Here is a 27,182-nt window from a genome sequence, read left to right on the forward strand (position 1 = left end):
CGGACTACGTTTGAGTGTAAGCGGTTCACGAGAAGGGTTACTGAGAACGACCGAGGAAGCCAGGGGGGATGTGAGAGGCCTCAGACGTCGCCAAACATCTACGCTAGGTGACCAGGTGGGCAGAGTCTTTGACGAGAACGTCCATGATCGGGAAAGTTCATTTAAGTGGGACCACTTTTTTCCTCCTGATTACAAGTCAGCACAGTACTGTCAATGGGCCTAGAATTCCAGGGGGCTTGAGGCAAAAATACAGCAGGAAAAACTCAGCCTTTTTTTTTTTTTAAACTGAAAATTATATCCAATTTACATTTCAAGGTGAAACACACAAAAATAATGGTTAATATTATTTCTCTTATTTTTTTTTTAACATTTTACTTATTTATTTTGGAGAGAGAGGACAAGAGAGCAAGAGGGGAGGTGGTGGAGGGAATCCCAAGCAGACTTCCCATCTAGCATAGAGCCTACACGGGGCTCGATCTCATGACCCCAAGATCATGATCTGAGCCAGAGTCAAGAGTTGGACGCTTGGGGCACCTGGGTGGCTCAGTGGGTTAAAGCCTCTGCCTTCGGCTCGGGTCATGATCTCAGGGTCCTGGGATCCAGCCCCACGTCAGGTTCTCTGCTCAGTGGGGAGCCTGCTTCCTCTCTCTCTCTCTGCCTGCCTCTCTTCCTGCTTGTGATCTCTGTCAAATAAATAAATAAAATCTTAAAAAAAAAAAAAAGTGTTGGACGCTTAACCGACTGAGCCACCCAGGTCATTTCTGACCACTTTTATCTTGTTCCTCTACATCCTGCTAACTCCCTGCAGCAGTGCTGCCTCACATGACAGTGACCAGGCAAGGAGGCAGGAGCGCTCTCAGACATCCTGAAGGCCGGCCACACACACAGGCAGAAAGAGTCTTAGTAAATTCGGTTTGAGGACGGAAACCATGACAGGGATCCCCTTTTTTTCTCACTGCTCTGCAGCACTGGAGAAGAGCCTCTGAAAATGCCCAGAAAGGCATTATGCCCCTAGCCTTCTAGAAGATGGAGTTTAGATTTTTCTAATCTGCAGCTACCCACTCTCACTTTGGATTTTTTTTGTTGTTGCTTAAAATATTTATTAATAATGCGACTTCATCAGTTTACCACATGGCATCTTGCTGTATTCAAAGGAGTTCATTACTCAAAAGACCATCTGTCTAAGAGCTCAACAGAAGGTTTAAATAATCAGTAGTAAAGAATGTATGGTCACATTATAGCAAGTCAAATATTTACATCTCTCAGATTTGAAATAGGAACGGTCTTACCCAGCCATCCGCCACAAGTCGGGCTTCATCATGACGCCGTGCTTTCGGTATCTGTACCTTCTCAATTTCCAAACCTGCACAGAAAAGACAACACGAGGAGGGGTTTAACTTATGCAGACAGCACTGCCGATCACAACCGTCTGTGCAGCACCTTCATTTAGGCGAGGAAAAAGTCCTGACGGCAGCAGCATTTTCAAGCAGAAAAGCAGTTAAACACGAATCAGAAAGACATTTGGGGGAAAACAGCTGATTCTGCCTTTCTGAGCATTAATAATTGCGGCTGATGTGGCTGCTATTACAATCACAATCCGATCAGAGCAACAGCGGCTCCCCCGACCCCGCGTCGGGGCAGAAAACCTCTCAACCGGCTTCACTATGCTGAGGGCCAAGCCCCGGGCGGGCGAACTCCTCGTCACCAGGGAAGGAGACACCACCGGCAATCAGGACTAGTGCATGGGTTGATGCAGACAAACACTAAAGAAAAAACTGCTTTCAAAGGGTTGCAAATTAAACACAAATACAAATACATTGATTCTAGTTTAAATATGGGGATAAAAAAAGGCGAGATGGGAGAGAGGTACTGCCAAATCTGTGTACTAGGTACCAGTTTCAAGGTACTAAGTGCCGGGGTGCCTGGGTGGCTCAGTCCATTAAGCAGTTCAGGTCATGATCCCAGGGTCCCGGGATCGAGCCCCACATCTGGCTCCCTGCTTGGTGGAGAGCCTGCTTCTCCTCTCCCTCTGCTGCTCCCCGGGCTTGTGCTCTCGCTCTCGCTCTCTCTCTTCCTCAAATGAATAAAGTCTTTTAAAAAATAAAGTACTGAGTGAAATAAAGTGCTGAGTGCAGTAGTAGAACGAAACAAACTCGTACACTGGGAGACAGGCAAAGATGAGTGGGAACAGCAACCGTGACCGTGAACCCCTGGACTTCCCAGCTGGCGGCCCTGGACAGACCTGCACGCATCCCTGGGCGGCTTTCTCATCTGCACAGGGATGATAAAAGAGGCGGGATTCTACAGCAACCATTCGGATCGGCAGGAAGGTTAAGTGAGATAATACGGGGCTCGTGTCTGGGATTTGGGTATTCCAAAAGCAAAAACACAAAACCACTGCCTTTTCTCATTTTTCCCTGGGAGAAGTTCTGTTTTTAATCTATGACCCAGATCCAGTTCTCGCTCCATCTCAAAGATGAAAAGGTTCGATCTGCACCACCACATAACTGAAGGCCCCCGACGACTTTCACAGCCAAGGACTGGAAGGAGCCCAGGGTGTGCGTGGGCCCCAGCGGGTTTACCGCTCCCTGCTGTGCTGGGGGCAGGAAGCCAACTACTTGAGGATGCGCCGGGAGCCTGTGGAAAGTAACTGCAAACGGAAACCCACAAACAAGGAGGACTCACAGCCTGAGCCTTAGGGATTCACCAGGAGGGAAGAGGTCCCAGTGGGAGGGGAGAGATGTGGGCAGGGCCTAGGGGACAGTTCCGCTCCATCTTCAAAGAAAGGGCAGCACGCTCCGGGCTGTGCAGAGCCCACGGAGGCTGATGAATAAGTGGGTGTGGTGGGAGCAAATGATTCATGGAGAACATTGAGAGCAAAAGCCAGAAAGACTAGTTATTTAGCTTAAGTGTGGAGCCTTAAAAAGCCAGGCAGGGACATTTTAACTTTGTCTGGGAAATGACAGGTTTTGAAGTCAGAGAGAGAGGCTTCATTTAGATGAAGTAAATTTATATCTTTTTTTAAAAAATCAATTTAGAGTACTTGGGTAAAAACTGTATTTAGCCAGTGCCCAACAAGGGGTGAGCAGTGAGTAAATGTGAGCTTTATTAGTGCTGAGGATGACACATGTCTATGGGGCACTGAGAAAGCATCGTGTTCTTCTTGGCCTCTTTAGGACCAGAGCTGGAGCCAGGCGATGGTGACTCTCGTTAATGAACAAAATTGGATTCTGACTCAGAACAGGTGAGCAATGGGGACTGGCTGAATAAAAGAATGCTTAAGGGAGTAGATTATCACGGCAGACCCAGCGTTAGGGAAGAAAAGAGGAGAACGAGAAGGGAAGAGGGCGGGCCTGGGAGATGAGAGCAGAGGACTGTGCGCCACACACTCACACGGACAAGACCCTGCGGGACCCCGTCTCAGGTCCAGCCACTCGCGGGAGGCGTCCAGACACCAAGGAGAAGCAGCCCCCCTGGGATTTCGACAGAGGAGCAGCCCCGCCACCTCCTGTATTTATGCAGTTAGCCCCTGAACAACACTGGGGGTTACAGGGGCTGACCCCCGCACAGTCAAAAATCTCCATGTCCCCTCTGACTCCTCCAAAACTTAACTGCCAACAGCCGACTGTTGACCAGAGGTCTTACTGATAACACGCACGGCTGATTAACACGTGTTTTGTACATTATATGTATTCTCTAAGTCATTTTACAATGAAGTAAGCTAGACAAAAGAAAATATTATCAAGAAAATCCTAAGAAAGAGAAAATACATTTACAGAACTGTACATATAAAATAATTCTACGTACAGTTCAAACCTGCGTTGTTTGAGGGTCTGCTTCCTCTTCCCCCTCTTGGCCTCTAATGAACATTTTCATCCCCTTAGAAAATGTATGTCTCAGCCCTCTACAAACCTCAACTCTATGTTCAAATAATCTTCGACAAAGCAGGAAAAAATATACAGTGGGAAAAAGACAGGCTCTTCAAGAATTGGTGCTGGGAACACTGGACAGCTATATGTAGAAAAATGAAATATAACCATTCTCATACACCATACACAAAGATAAACTCGAAATGGATAAAAGACCTCAACATGAGGCAGGAATCTCTCAGAATCCTAGAGGAGAACATAGGCAGTAACCTCTTCGACATCGGCCACACCAACTTCTTTTAAGATCTGTCTCCAAAGGCAAAGGAAATAAAACCGACAATGAACTTTTGGGACTTCATCAAGATCAAAAGCTTCTGCGCAGCAAAGGAAACAGTCAAAAAAACAAAGAGACAACCCACGGAATGGGAGAATATATTCGCAAATGCCACTCCAGACAAAAGGCTGATCCCAACATCTATAAAGAACTCCTCAAACTCTACACATACAAAACAGATAATCACGTCAAAAAATGGATATGAATGGATTCTCCAAAGAAGACATACAAATGGCTAACAGACACATGAAAAAACGCTCATCATCCCTAGCCATCAGGGAGATTCAAATCAAAACCATATTGAGATACCACCTTACACCAGTTAGAATGGCCAAAATCAACAAGATAGTAAACAACGTGTGTTGGAGGGGATGTGGAGAAAGGGGAATCCTATTACACTGTTGGTGGGAATGCAAGTTGGTGCAGCCACTTTGGAAAACAGTGAGGAGATTCCTTAAGAAATTAAATAAAGAGCTACCCTATGACCCTGAAATTGCACTACTGAGTATTTATCCCAAAGATACAGATGTAGTGAAAAGAAGGGACATCTGTACCCTAACATTCACAAAAGCTATGGCCACAGTCGCCAAACTGTGGAAAGAGGCAAGACGCCCTTCAACTGACAAATGGATAAAGAAGATATGGTTCATATATACAATGGAGTATTATGCCTCCATCAGAAAAAATGAATACCCAACTTTTGTAGCAACATGGACAGGACTGGAGGAGATTATGCTGAGTGAAATAAGTCAAGCAGAGAGAGTCAATTATCCTATGGTTTCACTTAATTGTGGAACATAAGGAATAACATGGAGAACACTGGGAGACGGAGAGAAGTGAGTCGGGGGAAACTGGAAGGGGAGATGAACCAAGAGATACTGTGGACTCTAAGGGGCAGACTGAGGATTTTCAAGGGGAGAGTGGTGAGGGCCTCGGAGAGCCTGGTGGTGGGTATTATGGAGGGCACGAATTTCATGGAGCACTGGGTGTGTGCATAACAATGAATTCCGGAACACTGAAAAGAAATTTTAAAAAAATTAAAAAAAAAGAAAATATATGTCTCAGCCTTCTTCTACGATCAAATTTATTTTGATGGGATCGAGTCCCGCATCGGGCTCTCTGCTCGGCAGGGAGCCTGCTTCCTCCTCTCTCTCTCTGCCTGCCTCTCTGCCTACTTGTGATCTCTCTCTGTCAAATAAATAAATAAAATATCTTAAAAAAAAACAGACATTCTCTGGAGTTTGTATTTCCTGTCTTCACCGTCAGACTATTAGTTCCTAGACTATAAATCCACGTGTATACTCAGTACAGAGCTGAAGCCATCAGGGAGTGATCAATCAAAACTTTCCAATTAACCACAAATAAAGCATCGACAAAATCCACCTTCTGGTACCGTCTTCATTCTTTCATTTAAGTACCCACTAAGCATTTACTTCTCCGCGAGGCTCCCGGTGCATGAGGAAAGGTACACAAAGCATGGGCCCTGCCTTTGGGAAGGTTCTCATCTCCCCCAGAAGGCAACACAGACATACAAACCTTCTCACAACATTGCAATGCAACATTTCAATCTCACCTCTAAGACAGTATTTATTTTTCCAACATAATCACTATTAAAGACCAAAATGGATACAACCTAAAGTTCTGTCTTGATCTCTAGTCTGTGCCCCTGAGAAACCTACGTTAACAAGGGCCATGGTGCTTTACATGCAGCCTGAGAGACAATGAGAAAAGAAGTAGGAAAGACCTAGGAGTCAGATATGTGACAGGGCACATCAGCAACAACACTGTCTGGGGGGACTTGAGCACGAGGACAAGATGTCCATGACACAGAGGAAAGGGGACGTCCCCCAGAGACGGGGACACAGCTGCACTAAAATAACAATATCATATCAGAGAAATAAAAATATTTACGCTTAAAGTTCTATTTCTAAACAAACTCCCTCTACTCCAACCTCTCAAATACCCAGGCCTTCATTAGGAAATCTCTTTCCTGCAATGCTTCCCTCAAAATAGCCCCTTTTTTCTTTCTCAAAATTATGTGTGGATTTCCCTTAGGGTTGCTTTTGCAAAAACGCCAGTCTAGTGGACAAGGAATACCATTCCTCGTGTTAACGAGAGCAGAGTGTGTGTTGTATGCACACATCTCAATGCTATGACACATGTGGGGGACGTTTTCTCTCCAGAAATGTGACCTGCATCTCGCCCGTGTTTGCTGTGGGCACCCCGGTCCTACAGCCATCGTTGGCGATCGGACAGTGTTCCCAGGCATTCCATAGGGCTTGTCCGTTTGATTTTTTTTTTTTTTTAAGATTTTATTTATTTATTTGACAGAGATCACAAATAGGCAGAGAGGCAGGCGGGGGGGGGTGGGGTGGGGGTGGGGAGTGGAGCAGGCTCCCTGCTGATCAAAGAGCCAGATGCACATGGGGCTCAATCATGACCAATCATGACCGGAGCTGAAGGCAGAGGCTTTAACCCACTGAGCCACCCAGGCGCCCCGTCCGTTTGATTTTATCAAACAGGCTAAAAGAACGTTCAATTATTTTTATTAGATATTAAAATAACAACAAGGAAATAATTCCTAACAAGGAGCATCTGAGTGCGAGAGTCCGCACCCCCACAGCTTCCTGCCTGTGGTGAGCAAACTCCAAAGTCCCCTCTTTCTCTGCACAAAGCGTGTGGCTCACCTCATAATAAAAGCAAGTAAGTTAAACTAGAAATTGGAGTTTACACATTTATGTACCTTAATTAGCCCACGCTGGCAGAGGCTTTGACTTTAAAATCAGATGCAACACAAACATCTAAAAAGCTTCTAGGCTTTTTACATCCGCTCACTCATCTCAGCAGTACTGAGGAAACCAGCCACACTCGTATCAAACCACCGAGATCACCCAGCGAGACATGTTTATCTTGCAGCGGTATAAGCCCCGCACCCAAAATTAAACAGAGAAGTCTTTCGGACTCAACAATCTATCTCCAAGGTAATTCAGGCCAGAGTGGGAAAGCAGGTGCTTGTGGAGGAAAGGCAGGTAATTTGACCTGCAATGACATTCTTTGTCTAGCCAGTACCACCCTGGAACAGCAGAACCCCAGTGGGACCTGGGACACCTCCAGGTGGGCGAGCAAAGGACAAGTTTCCTGCTCCTCAGGACTCCCGAAGACAGGCCCCACCCCAATGCCACACACCTCAGGACCTAAAATTGCTCTGCCCTACATAGGCTCTTGCCAAGTCCAAGAGGAGGCAGACAGTGCCACAGCTCCCAGCTGCTAAATGTAATCTAATAATTTGCATATGTAAGGATAAAGGTCTAGACTATGACATCAGGTTCACGGAAAAATCAGCAGATTCAAACACCCAAGGAGTCCACTCGGTCTTTGGAAAGCCCAGATAAATGAAGAGATGAAAAGGACACAGCGGTGGGAGAGAGCATGCAAAAAAAAATTTCTAAACCAAACCGTTCTGGGAATTCTCTGTTAGAGAAAAAGTACAGAGTAGGGTGTGGGGAAAGCCATTCAGCACAAGGGTGGTAATGCACCAGAGTATTAACTGAGAAGTCGCTTCCCCAGCAATCCAGATCCTGCTAGAATGTCCTGGAAGGACCCAGGAGTTAACCCAGAAGACAGTCAAAGGCTCAAAGATCACCTCAGTTTGGTGAGAGCCCTGAACAGCTAACATGGGATTCCCCTGAGATGACATTCCAGCCAAAGACAGCAAGAGTGTCCAGTCTGCACTGTTGGTCGCGAGAACTGAGGACCCTGCGGATCAAGAGCGCAGTGTGTGCACTGTCATTAGAGCCGCTATCCCGGCCTGTTCTGAAAACTAACAGAGGAAGGAAGTGAACTCCACAAGCCTCTCTTATCACCAAGACCCCCAAACATCTACATTACCTCTTGGGGCCCCAGGCTTTCTGGTGGTGGTCCTGCTGTCGCTTAAGCCAAGAGACCCAAATAATTCATCACATTATGTTTTTTTTTTTTTTTTTAAAGATCGAACTCCCAAACTTCTCTTCATCCTCCCCTTCAGGGACAAGGCAGCGTCGCGTGAGGTTGGACAAACCAAGATGAAAATTGATTCTGTTAGCAAGGTCTGATGCTGCAGACCTGGAGGGGTTGGAATGCTGCAGTCGGGCAGCTCTCAGGGGCATGGGAAACCAGACAGGTAAGTCTACAGACCAGGATAAAGCAACAGAGACAGAAACAAGATAACATCTGAAGAATCCTGGGTCGTCAGGGGCCGTTTTAAATGGCACTTGAGAAAGTTTGAACTTTTGCTTTGTCAAACGGGGCATCTTATCTACCCTTTCTGCCACAGACGCTTGAAAAAACAAACTGAAGGCCTCCAAGTTAATGAATATCAGGGTCAGACTAGGTCTGCACAAAAAATGGAGAAGATGGTTTACCCAGAAAAAGTTAAACTACACTCTTAAAAAGAGAGAGAGAGAGAGAGAGGTTCATGTCACTTAATGTTTTAGACCCAGACACCAAAATCTCAATAGAAGGGGACAAAGGAGGAAATTGGAGAGGCCAAAAGAGACACAAGCCAGCACGTACCACTGCCCTGGGACAGCAGTCAAGAATGGAGAGAAAATCCTACACCCAGCCAACATCAATGTTCACCTGTGCTCCAACAGCCAAAGAAGATTAGCAGATGCTAAAGAGGGCAGCTCAATAAAATAGTGGGGGGTGGGGGTTGGGAGGCTGGCACAGCCCAGTGCCTGTCAAATCCATGGCAGATGCTGGTGGAGAAGTCTGTGTACCTGGTCTCCTTTCCATCTCCCACAATCAGGATGAATGGGAGTATATAATCACGCCGAACGCCCGTCCCACGAGGAAGGCATTCTATTTTACACGTGGCACTGGAGGATTCGGTTGCCAATCCCCCCATTAGATGGGTACACAAGGGGGGCCCCAACAGAGGAGGGAGCTGTTCAGTCCTGGAAGCCACAGGCAGTGGGTGCTGGATTCTGGTCAAAGAGCTACACGATTCTTCATGCACATGTTTTTTCTCCCAGCCACACAGAACACCAGGTCCTCCCAAAGGGTGACTTCAACCCGTCTCTCCATTTCCTGCCACTAGGGTTTTGTTAACCAAAACTCCAAGGCACTATGGACGTCTAGATCATTCCCTCCAACATTTTTTTTTTTTTTAAGATTTTATTTATTCTTCAGAGAGAGAGGGAGAGAGAGCGAGCACAGGCAGACAGAATGGTAGGCAGAGGCTGAGGGAGAAGCAGGCTCCCTGCTGAGCAAGGAGCCTGATGTGGGACTCGATCCCAGGACACTGGGATCATGACCTGAGCCGAAGGCAGCTGCTTAACCAACTGAGCCACCGAGGCGTCCCCCGCCAACATTTTTTCTCCGGCTACTGTGTCCTGCCTGTGTTCTCATTGCCTCAGGGAAGCCATAATGCTTGCCCACTCCCATGTTATGGCAGACTGGACCCAATATTACCATTACTTATCTTTCTTTATTTGTTTGTTTATTTATTTATAGTGGGGGGAAGCACAAGCGGGTGAGCCAGGCAGAAGGAGGAGGAGAAGCAGACTCCCCGCTGCGCAGGGAGCCCGATGGGGACTCGATCCCAGGACCCTGAGATCAGGACCTGAGCCTAAGGCAAATGCTTAACCGACTAAGCCACCCAGGTGCCCCTACCATAACTTATCTACATGCTTGTCTCTCCCATTAGACCGAGAACCTAGAAATCAGAGAACTCTACTCAATCTTCTATCCTCTCACCCTGCCTAACAAGGTGCCAGGCTCCATGAAGATACAAAAACAAAAACAAAACAAAGAAAAAAAGTCAGCTAATGGCAATATTGCCAGCCAGTGCGGAACTGAATTGTACCAAACACCCAGGACCGGCATGACCTTGTTACATGACCTGTCAATAGATAAGTCATGAGAACATTTAGGTGGCATACTTTTATACAAATTATTACATCCGTATCAACAAAGCAATGTTGGGATAGAGAGTAAGCTACAGCAAAGAAACAGCCTTTATTGGACAAAGTGGCAAGCCCTAAGGGTATTGTTCAAACAGAACGGAGCCTGGAAAGTCAGTACCCGTGGGCTTTCATCTCGGACAGTAAGACTTCCCTGGAGAGCTGGGAAAGAACGGATGATCTCCTTTCAAGATTTAAACTGTAAGGAGTTAGAAGACCCAAGGGCTGTAAGATCTGACTATATGTATCCTAATCAATGGCCAAATATAATTTGAAAACAGAATTTGGGTCAGACATTTGGAATGTAGAAAAGGGAGAATCCCGGCGCAACTGTTGGCATCCAGGGGCCAAGGAACTTTAGCCATCGGACAAAGAATATTCTCTCATGACATCCTTGCCTGAGTTCAGTGACTGTTCGTTCATCCGTCGGCCCCGTTCTCATCACAAATATTCCAAGCAACCTCCAGATCTCTGCCTACCTGGTGGCAGAGAAGGCAGGGACTCAGAAGACGTCCCCATGACGGTATTCATTTCTGTTGGTTCCTACATGTGCACTCTCATTACATAACAAGAGTGAGCTTGGTTAATGTGATTACGGGTCTGAGAGACGGATCCCACCTCGGTGTGATGGAAAAAAAATTTTTTTCTCTGAATGCCAAATAATAAGTATCACCCCTAAGAGTCTTGGAAGAGTTGGCTGACATCTCTGCTGGCTGATGTACAATCTTACGTAGTCATACCTCTTTCCTTCAAAGCTCAACACTACATGAATCATGTTTTACTGAGGGGCATTACTTCCGATCAACAGTTTTGGTTGTTTTGTTTGTTAGCTTGTTTTGTCTTACCAGACAGACCACAGTTTACTCAGCAAGACTCACTGTCCTAGTGTAAAACTCAACTCTTATCTCTAGGCATAGAAACGCCCCAGAAATAGTTTGGCTTTACCCATACTAAGTTAATGCTGCCTTGGCAGGGATGGGGCTAATTTCTGCAAAATTTAATTTGCAAACACCAGCCCAAGGCTACGCTGATATAAATTCACTTAATGTGTTAATTTCACACTTTAGAGTCCTCATCCCACTGGAGGGTGGGTGATCTCGAGGATGTGGAGTAGGGGAGAGTCCAAGCAACCTCAGACGCCAGCCCTGCATGCCCGTGGGGAGCCAGGGCCCATTCCGACCCTCCTGCCTGCCGATGGAAAAGCAGGGATTGTGACAAAAGTCAGCCAGGCTAAGTGCATTATTCTTATTATGCAGAGCTCTATCACTGGGCACTGGCATCTCATTTAATCTATTCTTCCTTTCACATGCTCCTACAGGATGGGTAATGTTTGCTTTCAATATGGGCAAATGACAACATAAATTCAATCATCTCCAGTTAGATCTACCTGGTACCAGGTACCTTTGGTTCCACAGCCAAGGGCACCAAGCCCGGGAACTACGGGAGCGAAAAGTAAGCCCCTTTTTGCCCAGATCTGCGTTCTACGATTTTATTTGTTTGAGAGAGAGTGAGCAAGAGAGAGAGTGAGCGCGTGTGCACAAGCTGGGAAAGAAGCAGAGGGAGAGAGACATAAGCAGTCTCCCTACTGCGCAGGGAGCCCTAAGTGGGGCTCGATCCCAGGACCCTGGGAATCAGGAACTGAGCTGAAGGTAGAGGCTTAACCGACTGAGCCACCCAGGCGCCCATGGGTCTGTGTTCTTAAAAAGAACTATGTCAGCTTCAGTCAAATAAACACATTAAACGTTCTGGCATAAAAACACTGTTTATAAAGACCATGAGGTATTGAGATGTGCAATGTTAGAATGCTTTAATATATATACAATGCTTTAATATCTACTTAAATATATATATAATTAAGTATATTATAATATATATAAATATATATGAAAGAATATATATAGGATGGTCACAACCATATAGTACAACCACAAGCAGATCCAGACATACTTAATTCATACAAAAAAGATGGTATCATCAGTTTTCATGGTTTTGGTACTTGGGGTGATTTTATTTCCTTCTTTCTATCCAGATACGACACACAGGATACATATTACTTTTGATACCCCTACGGAGCAAAGATGGCTTTAGATACAAATATAAATATCCCCACTTTATCAGTAAGTGAGACCTCTGCCTACTACTTTAAATCAGGAAATTGCTGGACTGTCAGAGTGAGCAGCAATGGATCGGATCGAAGTTGACCCCATCTGTTCATCAGGGGAACAGAGTTTCGCGATCCATGGAGGGTAACACCCACACGCCAGCAAGTCCATCTGGAAAGAAATTTCCTTCCTGTGGACTCGCCCTAATTCGGTCATGATTTTTAATCCCCGGCCACCCCTTTATCTGATCCTTGGCCTTTCAGGGCCCACAAAAGCATTAGCTCAGAACAGAATGATTCCTGTGTTGCCAACAAAGAAACTTAGTTTGAGTTTAAAACTAAGAGTTCTAGGGATGCTCAGGGCCTGCGGGCAGCCAGCAATCCCATTTTGCTGTCCCACTCAATTGTCCGGACGCAGTCACTTGGCCGCCGTGAGCCCAAGTCACATCCTTCTTAGTAAGACATCGTAACCCAGTCATCCGTACTTTATGGCCAAACGACGACCTTTGGAAGAAGCTGTTCTTCCGTCAGAAGAACTTTCCATCTTGTAGCCCATCCTGCAGCTCAGTGGCCTTTAATCAAACCCTTGGAAACACAAAATTTAGTCTGGAGTCTTCTTTTTCGGATCTTCTGCCTATCGGGCTAGGGAGTCCTCACAGCTCCCGGTAAAAGTGCATAATCCCCCAGACATGGGAAGGTTTCCCCGGGATAGCTTGGCCCTCACAGAAAGGACATCACTGCTTCTTGGTCAACATGGTCAGCAGGAAGAAGCTCCAGCTCTCTACCACCTGGCAGAGGAGGGGCGGCTCTGCGGGGGACGAAGGCCCAAGCCAGGGGCAGGGTGAGGCCTCCAGCCTTTAGGAGGCTCGTGGATGAAAGCCCGGGATCTTTTTTTTCTTTTGTTTTTTTTCCATCATTTTTAAAAAATTTTTTATTTTTTTATAAACATTTAATGTATTTTTATCCCCAGGGGTATAGGTCTGTGAATCGCCAGGTTTACACACTTCACAGCACTCACCAAAGCACGTACCCTCCCAAATGTCCATAACCACACCCCCCTTCTCCCAACCCTCCTCCCCCCAGCAACCCTCAGTTTGTCTTGTGAGATTAAGAGTCACTTATGGTTTGTCTCCCTCCCAATCCCATCTTGTTTCATTTATTCTTCTCCTACCCACTTAAGCCCCCATGTTGCATCACCACTTCCTCATATCAGGGAGATCACATGAGGCCCCGGATCTTGATGTAACACTTCTTCCCCCCAGCAGGCCTTGGACCCAGGCTGTGCTGGTGTTAAGTTCTAAAACCAGCCAGAAACGGAAGTTTCTAAGTGGATATACTTTCCTTGAAGGAAACAGAATCATGAGAGGCACCACGACTGGAAAAATACCAAAATCAAAAGTTGGGCTATAAGAAATGTAAATTATTCCATTAAAGATGCTGCCTGGTAGAGCCCAGATATTTACGAGGAGGGAAAAAAAGTAAACCAGAACACGGCAGCATCCCAAGCTAGACTGTTGAGAGATATAAAAGAAGTCTTTTTTGAAGCATTATGGTTTATCACCAAATATTTATTAAGTACCTACCACCTGTCAGACACATCCTGATCATTACACACTTGTGCACACGTACAAAAGTCACTCCCTACGTGGCCCAGTTAGCTCCCTGGGAGGTAGACCACGATCCCCAGGTCCATAAGATAAAGTCAGCCAGATAAAATGAATTCCTGGGCCTTTGCGATAAATGCCATCGATGACCTCCCATCCTCACGGGCTATCTTCCCAGCTCCAAATAGTTGTCTACCAGCGTAAAAGAGAATCAGATAAATTTCAAGAAGTTGGCTTTGTTTATTTTAAGTGGCTGTGCAAATATGTATCTGTCACCATGTGATCGGAATAAGGACTGTATGTTTTAGGCATTTCCTTGCCAGACTCTGCAGAGCCCTGGTTACATACCTGCTGTGTCCAGGGAAGCTCGCTTCTCTTCTTATCAGCAGGCAGAGCTAACCGGAACATCCACTCAACAAACATGGGGCCCAAAACAATGGCAAAACAATACACTAACAATTCCTTCAGTATACAAGAATTCAAACTGGATCTTATACTCATCTTTTATTTACCGTTGTCCTAGATTAGGTAAGTACACAGACCACCTAGTCACCCTCCGCTCCCCTAGGTCACAGAGACACCACACACAGAGTCCCCAATAATAGGAAATGGAGAACTAACATGCATCCCGGGCAAAGAGCCCCATTAACGTTCTGGTCATTTCTGCCCCGTCTGCATTCACCCTACAAAAGTAGAAGATCCCTGTGTTCTGTGTTTGATGGCATATCTTCCGGTGTGACCTTGGTGAGGTTCCTCATTGTTGCTGGGCTCTAAAGGTCTCATCTGCACAAGGAGGCTTGGAGGCACATGGGTGATCCCCAAAGATTCAACAGGCCACAGAGACAGCAGCATCAGAATGATCTTAATGAAAATCCCACTTACTAGCCTCAACCTTTAACCTACCGAACCTGAGTCCAGGGGCAGGAGAGAAGGGAGCACAAGGCAGCATGAGGAGTGGGCCTGGGAACGGATAACTTGACAGAGGCCTCCGGTGGCTCTTGATATGCAGGTTTGGAAATGACAAGCCCCGTGAGGGCTGGAGGCGAAGGGAAGGCTGAGCCAGGCACCTGGAGTGTCCCCACTGCTCCAGCTCCCCGCTGATGCCGGAAGAGAGTAACGACCCCATGAGCACAGATGAGCTCCCCAGATCAGCAACAAATGCCCATGGGGTTTGGAGGGCGTGGGACTCAACAGAACTAATGAAGAGGAGAAGTGGGGAAAACAGTTCAAATGTAGTTAGGAAAACCAAAATGTTTCCCTTGACAAGTCAGGCCAGGCCCGTCCTTTAGAGTAACACAGATCCCAAGAGCAAGAGGAACCATAAATTTGTAACCACATAAAGGAGTTAAAAAATCATCAGTATTAATCCTCAAAGTCATCCAAGATAGCTCAGAGTCTATCCCCTCGCTAAGCACTGCCAAAGAAAATCTTTACTTGGCTAATTGCCTCGTTGCGAATTAGTGTGGGTATGATCTTTACGGAGACGAGTAACTCTGGAAAGCCAAAGCTATAGAGTGGTGATTCCAGTACACTGCTTGTTATGGCATTTTAATGGCAGCAGATACATTAAAGGAAGAAAAGAATCATAAATAATATCCAATCTATTATGAGGACACTTTTAAGGGCATCTCATTATTAAACAATGAGAGACCGTTTTTCCATTACAGCTACTAGGAAACTCATGTTTCTGCATCCTAACGGAGTGTTACTTATGTCTGACAGTGGATTAGAACCCCCAAGTTCCAATGGCCATTTTAAAAAGAAGTTTAAACCAACATTTAGTGCTAGTTCTATTTGTTTAAATTCCATTTGGTAATCAGACCCAGACAAGCACAGCTCCCCAATGGAGGAAAACGCAACTCCCAAGAACAAGAAAATGCTTCCCGTGTTCATGTCCCCCTCAGCACTATGCACTAGGCACATTTAGCGCATGCTAAAAGGAAAGGAAGAGCAAATAAAAACTAGCATGTGAGAAACACCTGCAAAGCGATGTGCCTGGAAAGCCGGGACACCGAGGAGACCGCACCTGACAGACCGCCAAACCTCTGTATTTTTAGGCTATTCAGACTCTTTATAAAAAAAAAACAAAACAAAACAAAAAAATCCTACATGCCTGAACCGTGAGGCGGGAGAGCCTACTTGTAACTCAGCCCTTGTCAGACCAAATCCAGCAGAGCCTCCAAAGGTTCAATAGCCTCTTTATAAACCTATTGTGTGGGTTAGTGCCTAAAAATAGTGTGGCTCCGCAAGCAGATCACACCGAGGAGTAATTCCTACACACTCACTGCCGAACAACAAAGGAACGGCAAAGAACACAAAATGTACTGGCAGGCGGTTCTAAGCCCCTGCAGTTGTGCCTCCGTGGATCCCTCTGGGCTCCTGAGTTTGTCTGAACACTCGGAACCCACTGAGCTGTGCCCTCCTGGATGGGAGAGGAATGGACAGGGGCAAGGGGGCACTGTACACTCTACACGATTCTGGACTGTGCAGTACTCATGGCCACGTCCGAGAGACTCCATCTGTCACTGGAACAGACAGGACAGTGATAATGACATGACAGTAACAAGGAATATGGCCCTTCCGGGTCTCCCCTACACTAATGCAGAGTTTTCCACCTCCCCTGCCTATCAGAATCAGCTGGGGAAGTTTAAAAAAAAAAATACAGGCGTTGGAAATTCGGTCACAATTCAGTTTTCTAAGTATCAGTTTTAGAAATCAGGCATTGGTTTTTTTAAAAGTTTCCTGGGTGATTCGGATGGGCAGTGAAAGGCAAAAACCATGCTTAGAACAATGAAGGCTTTTAGGCTGAGTCAGGGCCACCGCCCGGGTGATAGGCGGGCAACAGACCGTTGGATGGGGGGGGCAGGGGCGACTGTCAGGCACTCAGCCTGCAAAGGACAGGTGACCAAGACGCCACCAGCGTTATATTTCAAGACACCACTCCTGGACAGGATAAAACTCCACTCACAATAGGCAGCTATGAAATAGATAAGATCGCAACAGAGAGAAACTTGTAACCTCAGTTTAGTACTCCTTCATTCCCTTCTAACTTAGCGCTCGCTCTTCCTTCTCTCAATATATCTACAAACAAGAGACTTCACCATGGATTTTTAGGGTGGAGAGAGGACAAAGCCGAGATGGGAGAATAAATTACAGTGTCTTACAAACAGACTTCAGGGGTGCCTGGGTGGCCCAGTGTCTGCCTTCAGCTCAGGTCATGTCTTCATCCCAGGGTCCTGGGATCGAGCCCCGCACTGGCTTCCCTGCTCAACCAGGAGTCTGCTTCTCCGTCTCTCTACCGTTGCCCTGCTTTGTTCTCTCTCTCACTGACAAATAAATAAAATCTTTAAAAAAAATTTTTTTAATTAAAAAAATAGATTTCAGTTGATTTTTCAGATAAAATCAAAGGGAGATAAACAGAGTGACAGATCAGTTGTAACAAGCACTGTCTCACTGAATTTGGATGAAAATCTTACAATAGATTATTATACCTCTTTGGCCAATATCAAAACTGGGGCCCATCAAAGATTAAGGAAACTGCCCAGGTTATATTAAGCTAATAATGTGACAACTCAAGCGGCAGACCCTGTCGCTGTCCAAATTTAAAATAAGATTCTTTTGTATTCTTGTCACCAACCTACACTATTTGCACCAAGCCCGTTTGCCAGATGTTTTTGTGCAAATCCATGGGACCCGGCATGGACTCTGGCTAAGGGCCAAGTGCTTGTGTACAAGAGCCCTGGGTGTCTCTGTCCTCCGGGTCCCTGCATCAGGGCACGGAAGACAGTCACAGGAGCCGTTTGCATTTAAGGAAAGTGTATCTGCCAAGGGCTTAAAAGAAGCCTCAGAACGGAAAAGTGCACACAAATACTGGCTACTATTATCACTATACTGAGTATAACAGAAAAATCAAAGAATCCGATCTTAGAAACGAGTTCACAGTTGTTAGGTAATTAAACGTAAAAACTTAGTGTGTTTCGCTGCACGTGCAGACTCTATAAATAAACAATCTTATAGAAGCAATGACTGTCATGACTTTATGTCAGTTGTGCCTCAGGTGTGAAGGGGACCAAAAGATCTCGGATGCTACAACGTCCCAGACTACAGAAGCGGGAGGCACGAGGGCTGTCTTGAGTTTGGGATGACACCACCTCTATCAGACACATGGCTAATTACCACTGAATTGCTTCTCTCAAGGAAAAACAGTTATTTTACTTCAGAATCAAAGTCTTAACACTATCCATTGTTCTCCCTGAATGCTTCCTTTATGAAATCTTCCACCCATATTTCCTCCAGCGAAATGTTTAATAACAAACAAAGGAAAAGAAAACACACCATGCTGAGATGTAACTCACAAAGTTACAATGTGTTCTGTGGGAGCGCCCTGCTGGCATTCAGGTGCATGAACTAAGGTCTGTATCTGCAGCTTTTCAGTAAGGGAATGGTCAGAGTATGTCTTTTAAGAGCATACTGCAATGTTTTCCAAACAAGAACTCTCCAGAAGACTTACACAAAGTTGGATGTTGCCCTGTAAACATTTTGTAATGGAATTCCTAATATACTGACTTGACTATCCGTCCCATTCACCTCTCAGAGGTCATCCACAACCGAGAAGACACCTGAGGTGAAGAGTCAACCAACCAGAGAGAGGTCCAGCTTTCATGATGCTCAGGGGCAAGAATGTTTTAAGAGGCTTCCTATTCTAAGCGGGTGTTGGGGTCATGGACAGGCCATTCACCCAATATTCATTGGAGTATCAGAAGGTACCATGATTGTCTCGTCTCATTCTTGTGCACATTCAGGTTTTGCTAGGATCCTCTCACCCATCACATTTGTGTTTGTGAATGATCGACATATGGATGTACGGACGGGATCGGTGTAATTGCACCAATTCTTCTGGCTGGTTCTTCTCAGAACACAAGACCACGTCTTGAAATCTCCGTAGGATAAGAAGAAAGAGAAGACTTGGGCTTCTCCAGAAGATGACCTGCCCTGGGAGCACTGTCAAGGAACGAAGTCTGAGAGCCTGGCTCCTCCTGGTTCCCTAACTGATTCGCTGGGCAGCCTCAAGCACACCATTTGACTTCCCTGGGCCTCAGCTTCCTCATCTTTAAAATGTGGATAATAACACCTACTTCAAAGAACTGCTGGGAGATCAAATGGGATAGCTGAAGTACTAAAATATCATCTACTATACGGTAGTAACAGCTAGCAAATACAGCAGCAAGAGTGTGCTCGAGCAATTACGGAGAAGAGGACAGAATGGCCTGCAGACACACTGCTGATGAGACTGTCTGCCTCCCTCCATCAGGAAGTCCCTGCCAGGTGATTCCATTGATTGGGGTTACATTTTGGGGAAAACTGTTTATTATATAATGGCTACAAAGCACATTGTCATTTACTTGACTAGAGAGAACCCAACGGTAAGAAAAGGAATTAGAAGAGAAGGCAAAGAAATCACTGGTTATCAAGAAAAGTGCATTTTACGTTGTGAATTAAGAAAAAAAAAAACCCTAACATAATAAATGAAAGGTTTATTAAAAAAAATGAAATGACTAATGACCCCCCCCCCCCAAAAAAAGGAAAAGAAGGAAGGAAGGAAAGGAGAGGAGGGAGGCAGGGAATCCAAGTACAAAGCAGTTTTAACTGACTGGCAGGAATCAGTCCACAAGAAACCAGAGCAACAGATCTTTCACATGAAGGACCAAACCCTATTTTGTTCAAGGGGTGGGCTCAGGAGAGTCCTCCCAGCCTTTGGAGGAGAAGCAACCAGCAGGACTGCCCCCAGCTGCCCCCAGTGTAGGAGGAAGGATGGGTCCACAAGGGGTCTTGCTCCGCCTGCCCTATGCCCTTGATGACCTTACCAAATTCGCATACCCTATGCGATCATAACACAAATCCATCCAATCATCTGTTTCTACACCTCTTTTCTGCTATAAAGCACACCAAAATGTCTGTGTCTAAATGTATCCACTCGTGAATTCAGACGTGTATTTAGTGCCTACGACAGGCCAGCCTACCTGGTGGGCGCAGAGATCCATGGTCGACTCAGCTCACCAGCATTTCCCTTCTATTTGATGATTACAGCAATCAAACCTCTTATGAGAGCTATTTGTACATGCTTCTTTCTTCCCTGTTAGATTACAAACTCTCAAAGGGAAGGACCCCATTTTAATCATCTTGTTTCCCTTGGCTCCTAACAGAGTGCTCCACCAACAGAAATTACCCAATAAATGTTCAGTGAACTAAATCATCTCCAGGATGCTTGGAATGGGAGACTCCATGGCCTCCCTCCCATGAGGTCTTCAGATTTTAAAATCCTTTCCCTGAGGTGGCTAACCCTTTTTAACCTGGCTGATAGTGAGATATGAAATGGAACGTTTTAAAAGATAATCCAGAACAGGTCTGTATTACACCATGATTATGAGCAGTGAAAAATGAAATTCAGGACAAGGTGTGAGATCACCCAAACATTCTGCTTATAAGCCAGTGCATTTCCCAATGTCCAAGCGCCTGAGTAAAAGATCTCGCACCATCACAGTTCAGACATCATCTTGACATCCAGATCCTGGGGAGAGCTGGCACACTGCTTACCGGAAGCCAGCAGATGGCTTCCAACCCGATGCTGTTCCCCTAAGTACAGACATCCAAGTGAGTATGATATTTCTGCAGAAACCTAGGAAGGACACTGAGAAATTTACCTAAGTACACTCTGCGTCAATGGAGAGAAACTGAAGCCCCTCCTGGGGTCCGCCAGAGCCTCAGAACCTCCCTGGCCTTAAAAAGTTGGCCAAAAAGAAAAAAGGACAGGATCAAAAGGAAGCCCACTACCCCTGGCCAATACTTATTTTGATCCCAAGAAGGTGCAAGGATGAAGGTAAAGCTAAGAGCGGAGGGAGGAACAAGATACTTCTTTCTAATAAGAAGACGCCTGAGGAGTTCATTCCTATCAGGAATCTGAAGGCTGAAATATACACCATGAGACCAGAAGGGTACCAGCTATCCTGCAAAATCCTATTCATCTTTGTTAAGGACTAGAATTTGGAGCTCAGCCCCAATTTTTCTTACTAATCCTCTAATGATAATAATTGATTTCTCCCACTGAACACGTCTCCTGATCCTCTGATAAACAGGCTGCTAAGCCCCCATGAAGGCTAAGTGAGTCCTGATTTCATCAATGGGAAAATGGGGAGGCCAACTGGTGAAACCATCCCTTTAAGATTATGCAACAAGTCAGCAATTAAACCAGTGGAACATCTCTTCCGTTCTGATGCTGTGACAAAATGTATAGATTTCAAGCAGTGTGCTCCTTACATATAAATGAGTGCGAGAACAATGGTCCTTACACAAGAGAAAAGAGAAGAACGAAAGCAAATGAACTTCACTCATACCTTAAAACAACAGATAGATTCCTGATGGCCTGGCAATAACCTGGCCATAATCATAACCTGACAGTCCTAACAACAGACAGATCCATGATGGCCTGTAATCATAACCCGTGTCACGCCAGAATCTGAAAGGGGTTTTCAACTCGGAAAAAAGACTAGCCTTATTCCATGCTACACTCTTAAAGAGTTCATCCGCATTCACACCATAAGCAACTCAAATGGTTAAAAAAAAAAAAAAAGATAGTAACTAAGAATTTGCAAAAATACTTGTATCATGTCACCAAGGATGAATATCCAGAATGAAGAAGTTTCCCCCAAAAATTGACAAGTAGCCAATAAAGGTGCCTAACTTCAGGATTAATTTTTTCCTTAAAAAAGAACATAAATATTAAAACAATGAGAGTTTTTCTGTCAGAATCAGAAACAAAAGTACTGAGATTATTCACAGCTGGTGCTGGCTAGAATCTCACTCCGGAGCCCGGGACGGAATCCTAAAGGCACAACCCATCTGAAGGTCAGCCGAACAGTATCCGCCAAAAGTTTAAGCGTGAGAGCTCTTTCATCCAGGAATTCCACTCTTAGGAACTTACCCTAAAGAAATACAACTATTATATATATACTTATATTTATTTTTTATTTTATTATTTTATTTTATTATATATGTATTATATGTCTAATATATGGAGTATATTACATATATTACATTTATATACATACTTATACAACTTTAATATAGCTATATACACACTAGCATTTTGTTAATAAGAGCCAAGCACTGACAAGCACCTAAATGTCCTTCCACAAGGATTAGGGAAATTAGAGTACAGCTACACAGGAAAGCCTACTCTTCATTAAAAAGAGTAAGTAGGGGCTACCTAAATATTGACAGCAAAAAGATAGCTACAATGTACTGGTAAGAAAAAAAGCAACTGGAAAACCAGTATGAAATGAATAATCCCACCTCTGTTTTGTTTTGCATGTGCATGCAGATTTAAAAGAAGGTCTACCAGCAGTGGATGCCTTTGGGGAGTGAGATTATGGGGGGGATTTAAGCTCTAGTGTATTTATTTCTGTGTTTTTGGAAACTGAACACACCTACACATTTTAAAACTAAAGAATGTAACTTGTGTCAAAATGCAGTACGCTTGAAATGGCGAGCCTGCATCACAAATGTCTGTAAGGGTCACATAGTGTAGAAAACCAATATAACGTCACTCATCCAAATTAGCCACAAAGACACTAGCGCGGAGACGGGACCCTCTAGGCCAGCTGCTGTACACACCTGGTCACGACCCCCCAGGGAGTGTTCATTCCTGGCCGGAGCCAGGTCCCACGGTGCTGGCAAGCTCAGTAAGGGACAAAAGCAGGGCAGAGCCATGTCCAGGCAGCCTGGGCCCCTCAGGGGCCAAGGCCAGTTACAGAGCAACTCCTCACCAGGCGGCAGCAGGGACCAAGGAGGGACAAACACAGCTGAGCAGGGTGAGGGAGTCTTTCCTTTAAACCAACTCACGTAATTCTTCCCTTTCCCTGTGTTGATAGGTTAACGACACCGCTCTTTATTTCCATGTTAGAAAAACTCAAGCTGCAGCAAGATCATTGGCCCTTCAGCCATGCCCCCGAGTCCTGCACAAGTAGGAACGTGGTCTTTTCATGTTGATCCCCTGCTACGGCCGCCTTCCTTCCCCCTCTCCGCTCTCCAGCAAGTAGTTTCGACGTCTCACCACCCACGCGTGTTTGCAGAGTTTCTACCTGGCACAGAGAAAACCCGTGGTGGTGTCTACTCCCTCCTCCGGCGGCGCCCTGCCACCGTTAACACGCTCATGCACGTAACGACATTTCGAAGCGCAGGCTCTCAGGCCACAGACTTCAAAATGCACCAACACACAGAGCGACAGAGGCTGTGGGAACAACGACAATCCACAGACCTGACCACTAAGTGCGGGACTTGACCCCACCGTGGACCCCGGAGGGAGGGGACGGCACTCTAGACGACACCGTGGGCCAGCTGGCAATGCTGGAAGACCAAGAAGAGATGGGGTGTAAGTAACGCATCCACGCGAAGTTCTCCTGGGCTCCTCACTAGTTGGTTAACATCGTTAACTAAGTGAACAGCTCTGTTTTTAGGAAATACACACTGAAGAACGGGGACGGCGAAGCACCAGAAACCAGACGTGCGCGGGGATCGTTACTCCTGACAGCTCCTCACAAACCCGTCGATTTCATGCTGTTACAGAAAATACAACACAAGGAGGGGAGCAGCGAGCTCTGCCTTTACTCTACATGGGAGGTAGGTGTCCCCCGTGACGCAAAGGCCCCAGGAAGACGCTTGGGCCCCATTCGGGGAGCCCTGGCCCTCCTCTACCCCATCTCCATCTCTTTCCTCCCAAAGGTCCCTCAGTGTAGGCCTGCGTCCCCCACTGTGCTCCCACTTTGTCCCAGAATCTAAGGGACACTCCATGCAGAGAGATACAAACTAACTTTAAGATCCACAGCCTTTCAAACACATTACGAGATGTCCGTTGAAGCCTGCCAGTCACTCCTTCTGAAGCCACCCATTTAGACAATCCCCAAGTTTAAACGGCTTCTTAAGGCAATGCTCCCCTATGCATGTGCTGGAGGGGTGAAAAAATCAGAACATTCGATCCCGAAGCCAAGGGGAACAGAAACAATTTCAAAACAAACAAACAAACAAACAAACAAAAGAAAACCAAAACACGAACAGCGTTCATGAGGCACAGAAGCCCAAACTTAAAACCCTAAGCAGTGGTTTGGGGTACAGATGGGGGGTGCGCTCACCTCAGCAGGGAGAAAGGGAGGCTCCAGCTCACTCGACCAGGAGCAAGAACCTACAAGAGAAGAAAGAGACCGAAGTCAGACTCACAGAAAAACTCTAGGTCAGCCATTTTTAAAGTGTGGTCTGAGGGCACCCAGGGGTTCCCAAGGCCCCTCCAGGGGTCTCCAGGGTCAAACCACTCTCAGAGCAACACACTTCACTTCTCTTCTCCACACTCCTCTCACCAGGACCCGGTGGAGCCTTCTAGAGGTTAAATAACACATCACAGTGCAGAAGGCTTGACAGCCTAGCCACATTCTCTAAAGGCAAACACCGCAGAGATTTGCAAAATTGTAAAACAACGCCATTCTGCTCATTAATTTCTTGTCATTGTTTCAGAAAAGAGTGATTTTCATAAAACACGCTGTTTCTAATAAAAGGCAAAGGGTTTGCTGTCATTTTTAATTAATAATTATTTCTAAACTCTTCAGTTTTAATGCTAGTATCATAAACATCAGTAGAGATAAGCGACATAATATAAAGTTCTCTGGGATCCTCCATAAGTTTTACAGATGTCAAGGGGGAGGGTCTAAGACCACAGTTGTGACAACTGCTAATCTAGGTGTCTGTTTCTGGTACTAACTTCGGTTAAGCGGCCTCTGCTTTTCCTAACAGAGCGTACAATACTGGGCATGCGGCACTAAGTACCAGGTGCTCCACTAGCTCCTTTCCATGTGATTTCCAAGCCCACAATCACTTAGAAACAAAATTGGCCTTTTTTGCTTCCCGGATGAGGAGACTGGTACTCTGTGACATTGACCGTTTGCCCAAAGTGAATCACACACGATGGGGTGTGAACTCAAGTCGGCTTGGCTCCCAAAGTACTATCTTTTGCTACATCATTTCTAAAAACCATCAATATGAGAATTTCCACAAACCGAACCAGAGCCAGGTGCACTATGGCCCGCACTCCCTCCTGACATCAAGAACGTGAGACGCCCAGATGAAATGGCATCAACGCGGCTTCTCTGAACCCTGTCAGGTCCTGCACTCTGCTCCCCAGACCCCCATAGGCGGGGTGTGCTGGGATAGCAGGGTCTGTGCCTCTGGTCCCGGCACCGTGTTAACAGTGCCCTCTCACACTGAGCACTGATCAGTTCCAGGTCCACCTACCAGCAAGGCGACAACTGGCCTTGGCTTTAGAAAGCCCACCTTTCCCAGTCCGTCTCCATTTTTATGAAGCATTGAAAGAGTTGATGAAACGCTACTCATATGAGTCCCTCAACTGTAAATGAACTTAAGATCATGTACACTGGCAATGGAGGGGAAGGAAATTCTCACTGACCTAACTTAGGGATCCATATAGCCAATTTCAAGCTTAAAAATTTAAGAATAGTATGGAGAACCCCTTAAAAAACTTAAACAAAGAATTACCATAGGTTCTAATAATGCCACTTCTGGATATATATCCAAAGGAACTGAAAGCAGAGTTTTGAAGATGTATTTATTTATTTATTTATTTGGGGGGGGGGAGAGAGCACCCAAGCAGGGGGAGCAGCAGGCAGAGGGAGAAGGAGAGCAGACTCCCCACTGAGTGGGGACCCTGATGCGGGGCTCTATCTCAAGACCCCAGGATCATGACCTGGGCCAAAGGCAGACGCTTAATGTTCTGAGCCACCCAGGCACCCCAAAAGCAGGGTTTTGAAAAGATATCTGTACACCCACCTTCATAGTAGCCTTATTCACAATAGTAGAAGGTGGAAGAAACCCGTGTCCATCAACCAATGGATGGATAAATACAATGTTGTGAATCTATACAACGGAATATTGCTCGGCTTTAAAAGTTAGGGAATTATAACACAGCTTACAGCATGGATGAACCCTGGAAGCATGATGCTTAGTGAAATAAACCAGTCACTGAAGCACAAACACTACGGGACCCCACTTCCATGAAGCACCCACAATGATGCACTTTGTAGAGACAGGAAGGAGAGTGACGGTTGCCAGCGACGGGGGCAAGGGGAGTGGGGGGTCAGTGATTAATGAGTACAAAATCTCAGTTTGGGAAGATGAAAAATCTCGAGAGACAGATGACCGGACAACAGGAAGCCTACACCTAATGCCACTGAAACGCACACTTCAAAATTGTGTGCCGCCTACATGCAGACACACACATGACACCCACGTATATATCAAAAGATTTCCCAGCATCAATTAGAAGGAGAGTTATGTGACTGGGCATCTTGTGTCATTGTTTCAGCCGTCACCAGTTTATTAAGTCCAACCAAGCATTGATTCCCTCGGTCACGTTCACAGCACCCTCAGTTACCAGCTCCTTCCTGTGCTAGGAAGGCTTGAAAAAGAGTGTCCGGACAAAGCCAGGACACCAGGCACCCAGACACAGCACTGGATGTCCTAAAGGGCCATCCAGAAAGGTCTACATGGGAGACAAAGCCATACTATAAATGATAACTGTTTCTTGCACACGAAGCATGAACCCGTACAATTAAAAAAAAAAAAAAATGAGTCCTCTAAAGTATCGTTATTTTTCCAAAGTTTTAGGAACCTATTATTTTGTCTCTAAAGAGGTTTTCTGGCATTTTTTTTTTTTTTTACTGCTGATACATTATAAGACCCTCAACTTCAATTTATGAAGTAAGTCCTACTGATTGATTAAACAGTTGGTGTTTCATGATGGACTATTTTGTGGTTAATTTCTTTTCGCCAGCAGAGTACCCTTTAAACGATGTTGTAATATCCCCCACACAATGAACACAGCTCTGTAAAAGGCACTTTTCCTTCCTCTGATACAGCAAACATCCTGTAAACAATCCTTGCCCCACTCTTTTAGTGGACTGCCTTTGTTTACCGACAGGAAAGGAAACGACAAATCCTCCAAGTGGCACAGGGGGCTCCTGTGTTCGCTTCATTTCCTTCAAAGCAGGTGGGTTATACGAGGCAACTGGCTATTGTCTTTTGCCTCCTTGTCACTTTGGAGAAGAAAATTATGAGCCTTTCAGCAGAGCCTCGTCCTCTCAAACAGCAGAAGTTGGGGCTGCGGGCTGTCTCACAGAGGGAGGGCCAGGGAACGGCAAAATGCTCTCTCGTCCCCTGGTCCAGTGCTGAGAGGAGGCCACGCACACTTCAACAGGGAGCTCTGCCAGAAAACCA

The 27,182-nt window shown here is 45.7% G+C and overlaps 1 protein-coding gene across 8 annotated transcripts in view; it reads right to left on the minus strand.

Annotated features, from left to right (window-relative positions):
* SIPA1L2 (signal induced proliferation associated 1 like 2) overlaps positions 1 to 27,182 on the minus strand; it is a 215,926-nt gene that overhangs the window by 142,328 nt on the left and 46,416 nt on the right. For 7 of the 8 annotated variants that reach the window (XM_013047578.2, XM_013047577.2, XM_045087250.1 and 4 more), the window contains exons 2-3: positions 24,035 to 24,084; positions 1,290 to 1,363 (exon numbers count right to left, since the gene is read on the minus strand). The gene's annotated coding sequence lies outside the window, so the exon portion shown is untranslated. The remainder of the gene's footprint in view (positions 1 to 1,289; positions 1,364 to 24,034; positions 24,085 to 27,182) is intronic. The other variant, XM_045087251.1, reaches the window with a different exon arrangement.

This window comes from Mustela putorius, unplaced genomic scaffold (genome assembly GCF_011764305.1).
Source record: "Mustela putorius furo isolate JIRA1106 unplaced genomic scaffold, ASM1176430v1.1 tig00001075_pilon_pilon_pilon, whole genome shotgun sequence".
NCBI classification, from domain to species: domain Eukaryota; kingdom Metazoa; phylum Chordata; class Mammalia; order Carnivora; family Mustelidae; genus Mustela; species Mustela putorius.